This window comes from Eupeodes corollae, chromosome 1 (genome assembly GCF_945859685.1).
Source record: "Eupeodes corollae chromosome 1, idEupCoro1.1, whole genome shotgun sequence".
NCBI lineage: Eukaryota > Metazoa > Arthropoda > Insecta > Diptera > Syrphidae > Eupeodes > Eupeodes corollae.
The window spans coordinates 293,842,545-293,856,485 of NC_079147.1; the positions used below are offsets into that span (position 1 = coordinate 293,842,545).

General features: G+C 31.3%; 1 protein-coding gene across 1 annotated transcript in view; it reads left to right on the top strand.

The window, feature by feature from the left end:
- The first annotated feature begins 2,480 nt into the window (after positions 1 to 2,480).
- Positions 2,481 to 13,941, top strand: part of LOC129941136 (glycoprotein 3-alpha-L-fucosyltransferase A) — a 63,604-nt gene continuing 52,143 nt past the window's right edge. Inside the window, exon 1 of the mRNA XM_056049693.1 lies at positions 2,481 to 3,224. The gene's annotated coding sequence lies outside the window, so the exon portion shown is untranslated. The remainder of the gene's footprint in view (positions 3,225 to 13,941) is intronic.

The following is a 13,941-nucleotide window of genomic DNA, read 5'->3' on the forward strand; positions in this document are numbered from 1 at the left end:
AGCATGGACCAACATGTTGATTAAAGTTCAGGTTGTCTTGATTTATCCATTTACAAAAAAAATTCTAAACACGAAATTAAACGATGATGTTTCAAAATTCATATATTTTTTGACATTCGCTTACTTTTTTGCAGTTTTGTCTTTTTGTGAGAGAATTTTACCCCCACTCTTTAAAATATCTCTTTTTACGAATTTTAGTGCAGAAAGTACAGTGACGAGCATAAGTGAAGGTACCCTATTTTAAAACTTGTACAATTTGAAAAATCTACTAAATAAAAGCAAGAATTGATAAAAGTAATGGATATTTTAGTTTATTTTTATTTATTACATAACATGGATAACGCAAAAAAAAGAAAAAAATATCTTAAGCAATATTGAATATTTAAAAAAAAATACTTTAATTTAATCGATCAAAAGTGTAGGTACCTGATGTTTTGCTATTAAACAGTTATCACAATGTCATTTATTTTGTTTTCATTTAATGCATTTTCCACAATCAGTCATTAGTGCTTTGTTTCTTATAAAGAAATTGGTTAAATTGTGAACAGGCCGAAATCAACAACACAGAAGGTAATAAATCGTTTTAAAAATGAAACAGGGTAGAAAATAAGCAAAGATCAGGACGACGCCACAAGTTAAATGAGAGGGATGTGAGGGAAATAAAAAGAATCATTCAATAGGACCCCTTTAAAAGTGCTCCTAAAATAACCACCGAGATTGGGAATAGCTTAAACAAAACAGTTTCTAAGTGGACCGTTAGAAGATCGCTCTATATATCTGAATTTAAGAATTGCGTTGCCCGTAAAAAACCTTTTATCAGTGATGTTAATAGGAAAAAAAGATTGACATTTGCCAATGAATGCAAAAACAAAACCACCGACTTTTGGGATAAAGTCATATTCTCAGATGAGTCTAAATTCAACATCTTTGGCTCTGATGGTAAACACAATGTTTGTAGAAAGAAGGGAAAAGCTCTTGATCCCGAAAACACACTTAAAACTGTGAGGTATGAGGGTGGTGGAGTAATGCTATGGGGTGTATGTCATCTGCCGGTGTTGGGAATATTGTTATAATTGAGGAAATAATGAATAAGACTGTTTATCTAAACATTATAAAAGAAAACCTGCACCAAAGCGCCGATAAACTAGGGATCAGGGACACATTTTATTTCCAACAGGACAACGATCCCAAACACACCGCTTTAACCGTGAAGATGTGGATAGCGTATAATACTCCCCACATGCTTGTTACACCACCACAAAGTCCTGACTTGAATCCCATTATTAATGCATGGCAACAGATATCTCCAGATGTTACTAAAAAACTAGTATACTTAGTGTCAAATCGTTTGAGGGAAGTTCTGAGAATGGATTTCCAACTAAGTACTAGGTATGAGATTAAACTATTTTAATTAAACAAAATGAATACAAAATTATGTTTTATTTAAAGGTACCTACACTCTTGTTCTGTAAAATTACGGCGTATTTTTTGTTATGTATTTTTCTTGTAATGATTTTTTTTTCTGTTTTTGTCTCTTATTTTATTCTGTTCATGAAAAATAAATTAAAACTAAAATATTTACTCACATTTTTATTACATTTTCGTATATGTTTTGATTTTACCTAAAATAGTAACAGAGTACTTTCACTTATGCTCGTCACTGTACGTGAACGGATCTATTTCTGTTAATGTTTTGTAATATATAAAGACAGTGTTTTTTGATTGCATACTTTTGTTTAAATAAAATAAGTTACCTGTTACAAGAAGAGTATTTAAAAATGTTTAAAGGGCATCAATTTCAAGTTTTCAGTGTGAGTCGCATCCCAGCCTCTATTTATAAATTAGTTTTAGGACAACTATAATGGACTTAACCGAGCTTAAGCCAGTTTGTGGGAACGAACCAATACGCAGCCTTATATGTATGTCACTAACCAAAATAGACGTTTTGCTCAGCTTCGTTAAATTTCGATAACTTTCGCTCAATTACGCAAGATGGCTCGAGCTTAAGCAAACGTCAAATTTGCTTAACAGTCTAATAACTTTTGATAACTTTTCGTTCGGTTTTGACATAAGCTTACTTTCGGTTAGGTCTATTATAGTTGGGCCATAAGTAATGTTTTTTTTTCAACCGTTCAGGATTGTTTTCTAAAAAACGATAGATCCGAAAATTTGAATAAAATTTTATCGTTGAAATTGTTCACTTACCGTTAAGAAAATTAAAAATTTAAGATACAGAATCCCAACTAAAAGTCGGCACATAATACCTGACATATTTAAAAGTAACCATCAACTGAAACCGCCATTATTTGGTTTAAGTTTAATAATTGTTATTAAGTAACTTTAAACACATAAATAGCGAGAAATTCCCAAGACATGTACGATGCAACTAAAATATAATCCAGAAATATTGTTCAATCACTGAAATAATTGGATATTATTTTATATAAAAAAAAATAATGAAAAAGTAGATAAATATTATTTTACAACATAAAAAGTTTGAATTCAAATTCCAATTGGTCTAACAAAACTTAACGAAGGGAAATTCTCTCTAAAGGACATGTGTTCAGTTTTCCATATTGTCTACGGTGGCGATGTCCTGGGATACTTTCTTCTTATTCGCATGTGTAGACCAAATCAACCCCTGTTTCCTTGTGCCGTGTGCCATCATAGTTAGATAAAGAAACCAGCCGTCAAATGTTGTCATTTCAATAAAATAAAAGAAATAAAAAAAAAAACATACATATCTGGAAAAGCATTCGTAATGCTCAGCTGTACCGTGCAATCAGTACTAAAGTTACGGCAAAACCAAATACACACCACGCATCGCGAAACGTAAACATTAAAATACATTTTCCATTCTCCTAATCTATAGATACAGTTTTTGAAATAACATTTATTTTTATTTCGCTGCTTGTTTAAATTAAATTAATCATATCCGAGAGTGAAATTTGAAAAGGAAACCCCTGATAACTCCGGGGTTATAGCAAAGAAATTGTGCGGGCGAAGCGAAGGATTATTGAATTTTCCAAAATATTTCCTTGGAAAATTCGAAGAGAAGAACAAAAGTTTTGTGTGAATTTTTCTTTTCCATATTTTTGATAAAAAGAAATCCCTAATTTGTACCACACATCGGAAGGAGAGAGAAAAACTAAAATTCGGAAAATCCTTTAATTTTCTTATTTAAATAAATGTTTTGAAACTACCTCGGAGGGAAAAGTTGTTATGTAAGAATTAAATTTAATGTAAACACTAAGTTCATTATATTCACAATATTTTATATTTTATTTAAATGCAAGAAAAAAGTAAATGTCACAGGTTTATTTTGTAAGATGAAACCACACTGAAAGTAGGAGCTCTACCGCCCTTTTATGGTAATGAAAGGATTTTTTCAAGAGTACGTCTCTTTTCTAAATAAAACGAAAAAAAAAATGAAGAAGGAAAAAATGATGTGGATAGATGTATCCTTGTACGTTCACATCGATTACTTCCATGAACATAATAGGCTCGACTCGACTCGACTCGACTAGGCTTCGGGTGGCAAGTAGCAAGTGGCAAGGTTGCAATAATTTTTAAGCCAATGAATTAGGATAGGATAAAGTCGTAGTATGTCTGCTCTGCCATATGAGTGTTAGATGCAGTTTATAATAATTAAGAAATACAAAAATAAAAGATTTAGATACCTGTTGGTTGTTGTCTGGCGTACAAATATTTATATGGAACTTAATTGCTGTTTTCCTTCTGGTTTTTATTTTGATCATCTTTTTGACAATGAGTATTCGTCTTGTTGATGAATGAAAAAAGGGTTATTTTTGTTTGGTGTAATTTGATATATCATGAAGATAAGCAGTGGAGGTACTTCACTAATGATAAGATACAGAAGGGATCCGGTAAGATTAAAAAGGAAAAAACACCATAGAACAAATAGGTACGTTTAAGGAATTTGTTTCAACATACGATAAATGTATAATCTTACAATCAAATAAAAAACACGTAGAAGAGGATGAGGAACTGTCATTTTAGATATGTATGATAAAGCTTGAGCATTATTGAAGTTGAGGTATAAGTACACAAATTTAATTCAATATGGAAAATACATTCGTGAAAGAAAGCTTAAACAGAACAGTCGATTTTACTCTCTAATTAAAATGTCTAAGACGTGCGCTACTTGCAATAATTCAATAAATAAACGATCTAAAAACATTGAAGTTATCGACTGCGCCTTATTTTGTGGTCGTGTATTTCATAAAAACTGCGTTGCTATTTCCGACAGTGATTTTAAATCTTTATAAAATCAAAACTTCTTTATCAAATCTAAACTTTTTGAAAAGATTGTATACGATAAATTATCGTTTTGGTTCAAAGAAATAATATCGCCTTACCAACGTGGGTTTGTGGGGGGAAGATCCACCTCCACCAATCTTGCTCTATTTTCAAATTATGTCCTCAATAAACTAGAAGAAGGTTTTCAAGTTGATGTCATCTACACAGATTTTTCAAAAGCGTTCGATAGAGTGAATCATTTGATACTAATATCTAAACTAAAAAGCGCAGGTTTTCACTGGCTATGCTATCATGGCTTTCTTCCTACTTAACGAAACGTTATCAAATTGTTTCCATAGATAACATTCAATCTTCGATGGCGACTGCCATCTACTCCAAGACTATCTTGAATGTTTAACTAATTGGTGCAACATTAATGACATTGTTTTTGAATGTCTCCAAATGTCAGTGTTTTACTTTTTCGCGTATTGCCAATCCAATCAAATTCGACTACAAAATAAACAATAATATTCTAGAAAGAGTTTAAAAAAAAAAAGATTTGGGAATAATATTTGATTGTAAATTAAACTTTATAAAACATATCGAATACATCATTGCAAAATCTAACACCATGCTTGGTTTCATAAAACGTAATTCATCTGATTTTACTGATCCCTATACTCTAAAATGCCTGTATAATGCTTATGTCGCGCCGCACTGTGTGTCAGGCCTATTTTAGAGTATGGTTGTGTTATATGGAACCCTCATTACAACATTCATTGTACTAGAATTGAAAATGTTCAGAAAAAGTTCACTAGGTTCGTTATTTGGAAACTTGGTTGGAATATTGAAATGCCCTCTTATTCAACTAGATGTAAGTTAATTGTTATTCAGTCACTCGAAAACCGTAGAAAAATGTACTCTATATTGTTTGTAAGTGATATTTTGTCTTCTCGTATTAACTGTTCTTCGCTTCTGTCTTTAATTGATTTGTATGCTCCAAATCGTCCTCTGGGGACTAGATTTTTAACTTCCCATAGGAAGTTATTGTAATGGGTCCGATTTGTCAAATTGAAAATTTTGACATTTCTCGGCGTTTCAAGGTCCCTAGAGTTGAAATAAAAGATTTGTCTGTGCGTGCGTGTGTACGTACGTTCGTACGTCCGTACGTATCCGTACGTTCGCTACGTTTTTTTCGTCGTCCATAGCTCAAGAACCAGAAGAGATATCGACTTCAAATAAATTTTGTTATACAGATAATAAAGCAGAAAGATGCAGAAAGGGCTCTCAAGAAAACTGCGTGGGTGGTTTTTTTACCATAGCAGTTTAAAAAAAGGTGAAAATTTTAGTTAACCCTAAATATCTTACGAACCTAAAACGCTAGAGACTTTAATTTAATTAAATATAATAGACTGTAACGTAATCTCAAAGAAGTATATTTTTTGAAAAAAAATTATCTAACGTTTTTTTTTCTAAATCAAAAAAACTGAAAAAAAAAATCTGTCACCTCCTAAATTTAACGACTAACATATGATTTCATCTCCAAAACAATTTTGAGCAACGGAGAATAATGTTTTAAAAATCTGATAAAATTTTGAAAAAAATCAAATTGACAGTTTTTTTTTATAAAAAATAAAAATCTAAAAAAACATTACTCAAAGTTCGTAAAAATTAAATATCGATTCAAATATCTTTTCAAAAACTTGAAATTTAGGCTTTAAGCTTATTTTATCTTATAAGAAATATTCTTTTCAACATTCAGTAAAATTTTGAGAAAAATCGAATTGACAGTTTTTTTTTACAAAAAATAAAAACCTTAAAAACAAATTTATAAAAGTTGGTAAAAATTGATTTTCGACTCAAATATCTTTTCAAATCAATAAAGTATTGGCTTCAAACTAATTTTATCTTATAGAAAATATTGTTTTCAACATTCGGTTAAATTTTTAAAAAAAATCGAATTGACAGTTTTTTTTACAAAAAATAAAACTCTAAAAAAAAAAAACAATGCTAAAACTCAGTAAAAATTTACTTTCGACTCAAATAGCTTTTCAAAAATTAAAAATATTGGCTTCAAACTTATTTTATTTCACAGAAAATATTGTTTTCAATATTCAGTAATTTTTATATAAAAATCCAACAGTCCATTTTTCATAAAAAATAAAATCTACAAAAAATAGTACGCAAATTTGGTAAAAATTGATAAGAGTACATAATACATATAGACAAAATCGACAAACAGGATGGGAAGTTATCAGTGTGGGTCGCATCCCAGCCTCTTTTTTCTTATGTAATCAAATACAGATTATAATTTTCTAAAAACAATATCTTAAGTTAACGACAAAAATTTAGCACATACTAATATAATTTTGAAGTCAATGCCTTAATTTCAATTTTTACCCATTTTGCGTACCTACTTTTTTTTGTAAATCTTAATTTTTATGAAAAAAACTGAATGTCGGTTTCTTATAAAAAATTAACTGAATCTTATTATTATTATTATTTCCAACATTTTCTATACGATGAAATTAAATAGTGTTATTTTTTGTAAGAAAAATGTTTATTCTACTTTTTTTCAAAACTTTACCAGATGTCAAAAAACGTTATTCTTCGTTACATATTTTTGTATTCGTAAAATATTAGAGAAGACAATTATTTTTGTTCAGTTTTTTTGATGTTTATTAAACCCGTTAGTTGAATTTTCTTCAAAATTTTCTTAAATTGCTATGGTGAAAAAAACACCCACTCAATTTTTTTAAAAGTCATTTATTAAAATCTTTTATTTAGACTCTAAAGACCTTAAAACATCGAAAAATTTTAATTTTTCTTATGAGAAGTTAAAGAAGAGCACTGTAAGATAACTAGGTAGGTTTAAGACATTTGTTTTAACATACGATAATGTTAACCTTAAACTTTTATGAAAACCACGTAGAGGAGGATGAGAAACTGTCATTTTATATATGTATAATGAAGATTCAGCATGATTAAGTTGATTAAGTTGAAGACGAATTATACCTAAATTTAAAAATTTGGTTCTATGGACAATACAGTGTGTTTAAAAGTTTATGAGAAATTTATCAAGACATACTATTATTTTGTAAGAGGCTTTTTCAAAGGATTTTGTCCTGACTCCGTATCTTACCTTTTAATGTCTTCATTATACGCAAGGTTTTGAAATATAAAAATCTACAAATAATGTAAATAGCTTTTCTTGTTTTTAATCATAACATAATCAGTAAAGTACGAATGCTTGTATTCATATTTCTAAATATAGTTTAAAACTAACCAAGGTAATTTTGTATTCTTAATTTGACTTCTGCTACTAGCTCAAATTAAAAAAAAAATAGGCTGAGATGCGACCCACACTGATAACTTCCCATCATGTAAGTCGATTTGTCTTTCTAAAACTTTATAGGTTTTCGTGTTGGGTTAAGCAAGTTGTCAGTTGAATTATTCTTAAAAATTTTAAAATAGTTTAGTTCGAAAATCTAGTTTTGTTAAATAGATTTTTAGTCGAAAACAAATTTTTACCAATTTTAGTAGCATTTCTTAAATTTTTACAAATTGGATGAATGAAATTAATTTGAGAGATATCAAGAACCGTACATCAATTTTTACCAAATGTGCGTTCTTTTCTTTGTAGATTTTATTTTTCAATGTAAAGACGGACTGTTGAATTACAAAAAAAAAAACTAATGAATATCGATAACAATATTTTCTGTGAAAAAAAAACTTTGAAGACAATACTTTTAATTTTTGAAAAGCTATTTGAGTCTGTTGAAAATTTAAATTTTTCCCAACTTTTTTCTTTTAAAAAGAAAATTTAAGCTTTTATCTTTTGTAAACAAAACTGTCCATTTGATTTTTCTCAAAATTTTACTGAATGTTGAAAGCATATTTCTTATAAGCTTTAATTATCAAAAATCAATTTTTACCAACTTTGAATTTTGTTTAGTTTTTTTTTTTATAAAAAAAAACTTTCAATTCGATTTTTCTCAAAATCTTACCAGTTATTAAGAACGTTATTTTTCGTTGAACAAAACAAAACAAAAAACTTTATAATATCCCCAAAAATTGGCTTTTAAAAGCATAAATTAGGGGGTGCAACAGTCCCTTGAGAACTACAGTGAATCAAAAAAGTCTGCTTACAAATAAAACAAATGGAAATAACTTAAAAGATCCGCTTTATTCTTATTCTTCCGCTTCAAGAAGTATGCCTCCGTGTTTTATTAAATTTTATGTATTCTTACAAAATAAGAATTAAAGCTTATAAAAAAATTCACAAAAAAAGATATTTACAAAAAATTAAAACAATAACAAAATTTGTCCCAAAAAAGTCTGCGTACGACACTGTATTTTTTAGCTTAATATCTTGTTTGGTATACCTTAGCGCTAATAAGCTAATAACAGCTTTAAGTCGACTTTTCGTGTTAGAAAGAAACTTCTTTGTATCGTCAGGTGTAATTTTATTCTACTCTTCCTGCAAAACTGAGCGAAGAACAGCTTGCAAAGCAATGTTATGTGTTCGTGTACGATGATCAATCCATTCCCATAGATTCTCTATGGGGTTGAGATCAGGTGATTGGGGAAGCGGGTGAAGTTGCTACGGAACATGATACAAAAGCCATTCCTGAACTAATAGTGACTTATGCTTTGGGTCGTTAACTTGGGCAAACGTGTTATTCCTTGGTAAACCAATCTTTTGACCACTCTCAGGCAAGTTTGTTTTCAGTATATCCAGATACAAATGTTTATCCATTGGAGTATCAATAAATTGCATATTTTCAACACCCATACCATCACACTTTTACCACCATGTTAGATGGTGGGGTTAATGTTTTGTTTCGCAAACTCTTGGTTTGGCTTCCTCCAAACCATGGTACGGCCATCGGATTTAAAAAATTTTATTTGCTTTCGTCACAAAACATAACTGTTTTTCAAAACTCGTCTGGTTGTTTAATCTACTCATTTGCAAACACTAAACGCTTCTTAGCGTTCACTTTTCATATATGCGGCTTCCGTCTTGCAATTCTACCATTATTTTTTCTTAGAACAACTCTTACTGTCTCTGGATTAATGTTCACATCAAAATCTCGTAAAATTCCCGACGCGATTTTGGGAGCACTTATTTTAGAATCCGACCTAACCTTTTGAGGGCGCCCTGATTGTGGTTTTACTTTTAAAGTTCCGGTACTTTTAAAGTTTTTTACCACTCTCTGGATAGAGGAATGACTTCTGTGAATAATATCACCAATTTTTCGTAATGTAGTTCCCTTGTTGTAAAGCTCAATAATAATTGACCTGGTACCCATAGGAATTTCACAATTTTTCGACTCATTTTAAAAATGAGCTCTATCATAACTATTTTTCACTTTATCAACTCAAATTACAATAATTTTCAGCTTTGCCTCAAATTTTCAACTGATAATTATATAAAGAAGCCAGAAAAACACAATTGACAAGATAACAGTTAATTTCCCGTTGCACTTCACAATTGTTTCTAAGCAAGAACAGTGTCGTACGCAGACTTTTTTGGGACAAATTTTGTTAGTGTTTTAATTTTTTGTAAATTTTTTTTGTGAATTTTGTTATAAGCTTTAATTTTTATTTTGTAAGAATACATACAATTTAATAAAACAAGGAAGCATATTTCATGAAGTTATTCCTAAAATAAAGCGGAATTTTTTATTAATTTCCATTTGTTTTATTTGTAAGCAGACTTTTTTGATTCACTGTAGGTCCTAGTGACTTACAACTCTCAACAATTTCTGTGTGCGAGCATTGTTGTCAGGGATGGAGGGGACCTACAGTTTTAAGCCGAATTCGAAGGCTAATTTGAGAAAGAACTTTTACTCTTGGAGGATTTGTCGATTCCTCGCAAGAGGCAGTACCCATGAAATAAAAACTTTAGATGGCACATGCAGGGATTGCACCCAAGTCCTGTGGCATAAAAGTCCAACGCACTAACCATCACGCCACGGTTACTATAATTTGCAACAAAGTTGCCTTGATTGGAAATAATTTTTCGGTTGATCTTTAAGTCAATTATGTCATCTGAACATGTCCAATGTTCGTGTAGCTTGTAGTTGATTTAAATACGTTGGGTAGGTTCAGGTGACATAATGGATTTGAAAGTAAGACAAGTTTCTAGCAATTGATTGGCCAGATGCCAAAAAATTGCCTTGCAATTAATGCAACTTTATTGGAACCTTGACTGGAAAGTTAGTCAAGACAAATCTCCCTAACTATCAAGCCAAGTCAACGTATGTCAGAATGACAATCGATCATGTTTTTTTTCAATTAACTGAAAGATGAACTTTTGTTTTTCGCACAATTTCATTAAATATTTTGTGTAAAACGGTTTTTCGACAAATTGGAAAAGAAATAAGTAATATTTCTTTACAATACGAAATGCAGATTGGGATGGACTTGTAGTTTGCCTGAGGAGTATTTTGTAGATAATAATGTTTTTTGGCACTTTTTGTACCGTAAACTGAAGGTAGAAGATAGATTAGTAACGTTCTAAGTTGAAGTTTATCATACTTAAAAAACTAAAACTAGTTGACTTGGTCAAAATGTACGTTCAAAGAATGCAGTTGACTGCACATGAAGTCCCTTATGTTTTCTGAACCTACCCATTGTTGAAGCGTGTAGAGTTCTATTTTAAGTAATGTTGTAGTTTTTACTTGTCAAATATCAAAAAACTATAGGTTTAAAAAGCATTGGAAGACGCTAAAGAATAAAATACCCAACTGTAATGGGCGCATTAACTAATGTAAACACTATGTAGTAAAAAATTAACTAGTTTTGTTAATTCAAAATTACCCTACAAAACTAATTAATCCAGAACTATCAATTTTATGAGAAATAAAAACATATAAAATAAGAATAATGTTTTTTGACAGCTTTAAATAATCAAATAACATAAAATCAAATATAAAATATTATTTTAGTGATTTATATATATATTTAAATAACGTACGATAATTTAATTTTGAATGTTGTAAAACATCGAAATTCATTTTGCACTTACTTTGAATCTGACATTTTTACAATTTCATTAGAAGGGAAATTTCAAATATTTTTGCTAATGAATATGCGCCATGAATCCCTTACTATTTTACAAAATTTGTTACTTATTTAACTTTTACTTAACACTGAGAAACTGGGTCTTAAAATCAAGGGCGGATCCAGACTTTTCATCAGGAGGGGTCACACACTTAGATGAGTTTATATTCACCGCTTAAAAATGTTCTCTAATGTTTTCCGACCGAGTTACAAGTAACCTCTCTCGAAGTTCTCTGCCGCCAACACAATGTATCGAAAACCAGTGGCAACATTGCCAAGATGCAATCAGAGAAGCCGCCTCTGATGTGCTGGGTTTCAAACAGCCACCAACAAGCAGCCAAACAACAGGCACGCAAAGCGGCGCTGCATAAAAGAACGAAAGCTGCTCATGATCAGAAGAGTCGAGAGGAACGCCGACTTCTCAGAAGGAAAAAGAGAGGGCATGAGAAGCGTGCGGTCGAAGATGTTGAGAGGTTTAAAAGCAGGAATGAAAGTCGAAAGTTTTATGAACAGGTGAAACGAAATTCACAGGTACATAAACCTAGAACCGAAGGCTGCAAAGACACAACATCATAGTGGAACCGCAGTCAATGCTGAGAATATGGAAGGACCACTTCTGCAGACTGTATAACGGCGACGACGAACCGAATTCCGCTGTCAGGCAGGATGATCCATTCAACATAGACGACGAAAGCCAACAATCCCGTCCTCCCGACTTAGACGAAGATTGCCATATCTAAGCTGAAGTCTAATAAAGCCGCTGGAGCGGATGGCTTGAATGCCGAGCTCTTTAAAGCAGCTGGAAATAAGTTGGTTAGGAGCATGCATCAACTTATCTGTATGGAACCTCAGTATTGTTTGCCCGATCCTGAAAAAAGGAGACCGTCTAAACTGCACCAACTATAGAGGAATCAATCTACTTAACATCGCCTATAAAATCTTCTCTGCCGTAATATTTGAACGTCTAAAGCCCATCGTCAACAACCTGATAGGTCCTTATCAGTGTGGTTTTAGACCAGGAAAGTCCACAGTCGATAAAAAGTTCCAAGAATAATAATAATAAGTGTGATCTACGGCCCCGTATGCATCGAAGCGGAGTTGGGAAGAAGATGGAATGACGAGATGTACAGCGACGTAGACTTAGCCAAGCCAGAAGGGTAAAAGTCCAAGGACTAAGATGACTGGGCCACGTAGAGCGCATGGAAACCAATGCTCCGGTTTGGAAAGACTTCGAATCCACACACACAGGACAGCGCAGTAGAGGAAGACCGCGGATCAGGTGGCGCGCACAAGTGGAAGGTGACCAACTTGGAGCGCGAAACTGGAGACATCTAGCTAGGGACCGAGCTAGATGGAAAAGTTTGTTGGGTGAGGCCCTAGTTCACACAGGACTGTAGCGCCACCTTAAGTATGTAAGTAATGTTTTGTAAAGGATGCTAACAAAATTTAATATTTGCTTAAATGACAACTTTAGCTATCAAATTATTTAGAACACTCATATGAAAGCATTGCAAGATTCGAACAGTTGTCCAAATATACCATATTTAAGAGCTAAAATACAATAGCTTAGAGGGTTTTTGGTGCATTTCGCGCAGAAATGTACCAAATTGTTTTGAAACGTTGCCTTATTCCAAAAACAAAACACTCTTTTCTTGTTTTCATTTCTGTTAATGCGAAGAAAGCTGCAAAAATTTAAAAAATCCAGAAAATGAGAGAGGATCTGAATGTAAAAATGTCGGGCTTTTTTTGAAATAGTTTTTTCGAACTCAATTTCCGGGAATCTCTTATTACTATCGTTATTAATCTGCTTACTCGTATTTGGCGTCAACAAAACTTAAAAATTGTAGAGACAAAAAGGTTTATTTTTTGAATTCAAGGAAATAGTTGTATTTAAGAACATAATTTATCTAAAAAATTAAATTAAAACAAAGTAAGGTAAGTAAACAAATAAGTTGGGAAGAAAAGATTTGTAGCACTCACAAATTACACATTTCAAAGCTTTTATATCAATAGATATGAAACGTTTATTATGTTTTTCACTTAGCCATTAGTTTAACAAAAGTGTCACTTGATTTTTTGGGACATTTGTATTATTGAAATTCATGTTTGAATCTCAGTTCTAGAGCATCCAAAGCAAATTCACTTCAAAAAGTAGATTTATTTAATTTTTTAAGATCTTTTGTATTCAACAGAAAACCAATTTCGAAAGAGATGAAATGCAAGACTGGGTCGCAAGAACTTGATAATTTCTTCCAAAAAGTCCGTTTAAAAATATTGCCTATATTTTAAGATTTAAAAATGTACACACCTCCAAAATAAGTTCTTCTCAATAATTTAAATGCCATTTTATTTGTCAAAAAATTTAGATTAACCTTTTTTTTTCGAAAATCATTTTAAATTTTGTCTTACAAATATTTTTGGTATGCACTTAATTAAGAGCTTATAAATATATGAACATTTTACATTTAAATTTCGTAAACAAATGTTGTCCCCTCTCTGAGATATCAAGTTTTGTAAACAAAATTAGTATTTTATTAAAAATAAAAAAAATACATTTTTGATCATAATAAATCATCATCAATTTGATCATTGACAAGAGCTTGCACAGAAAGA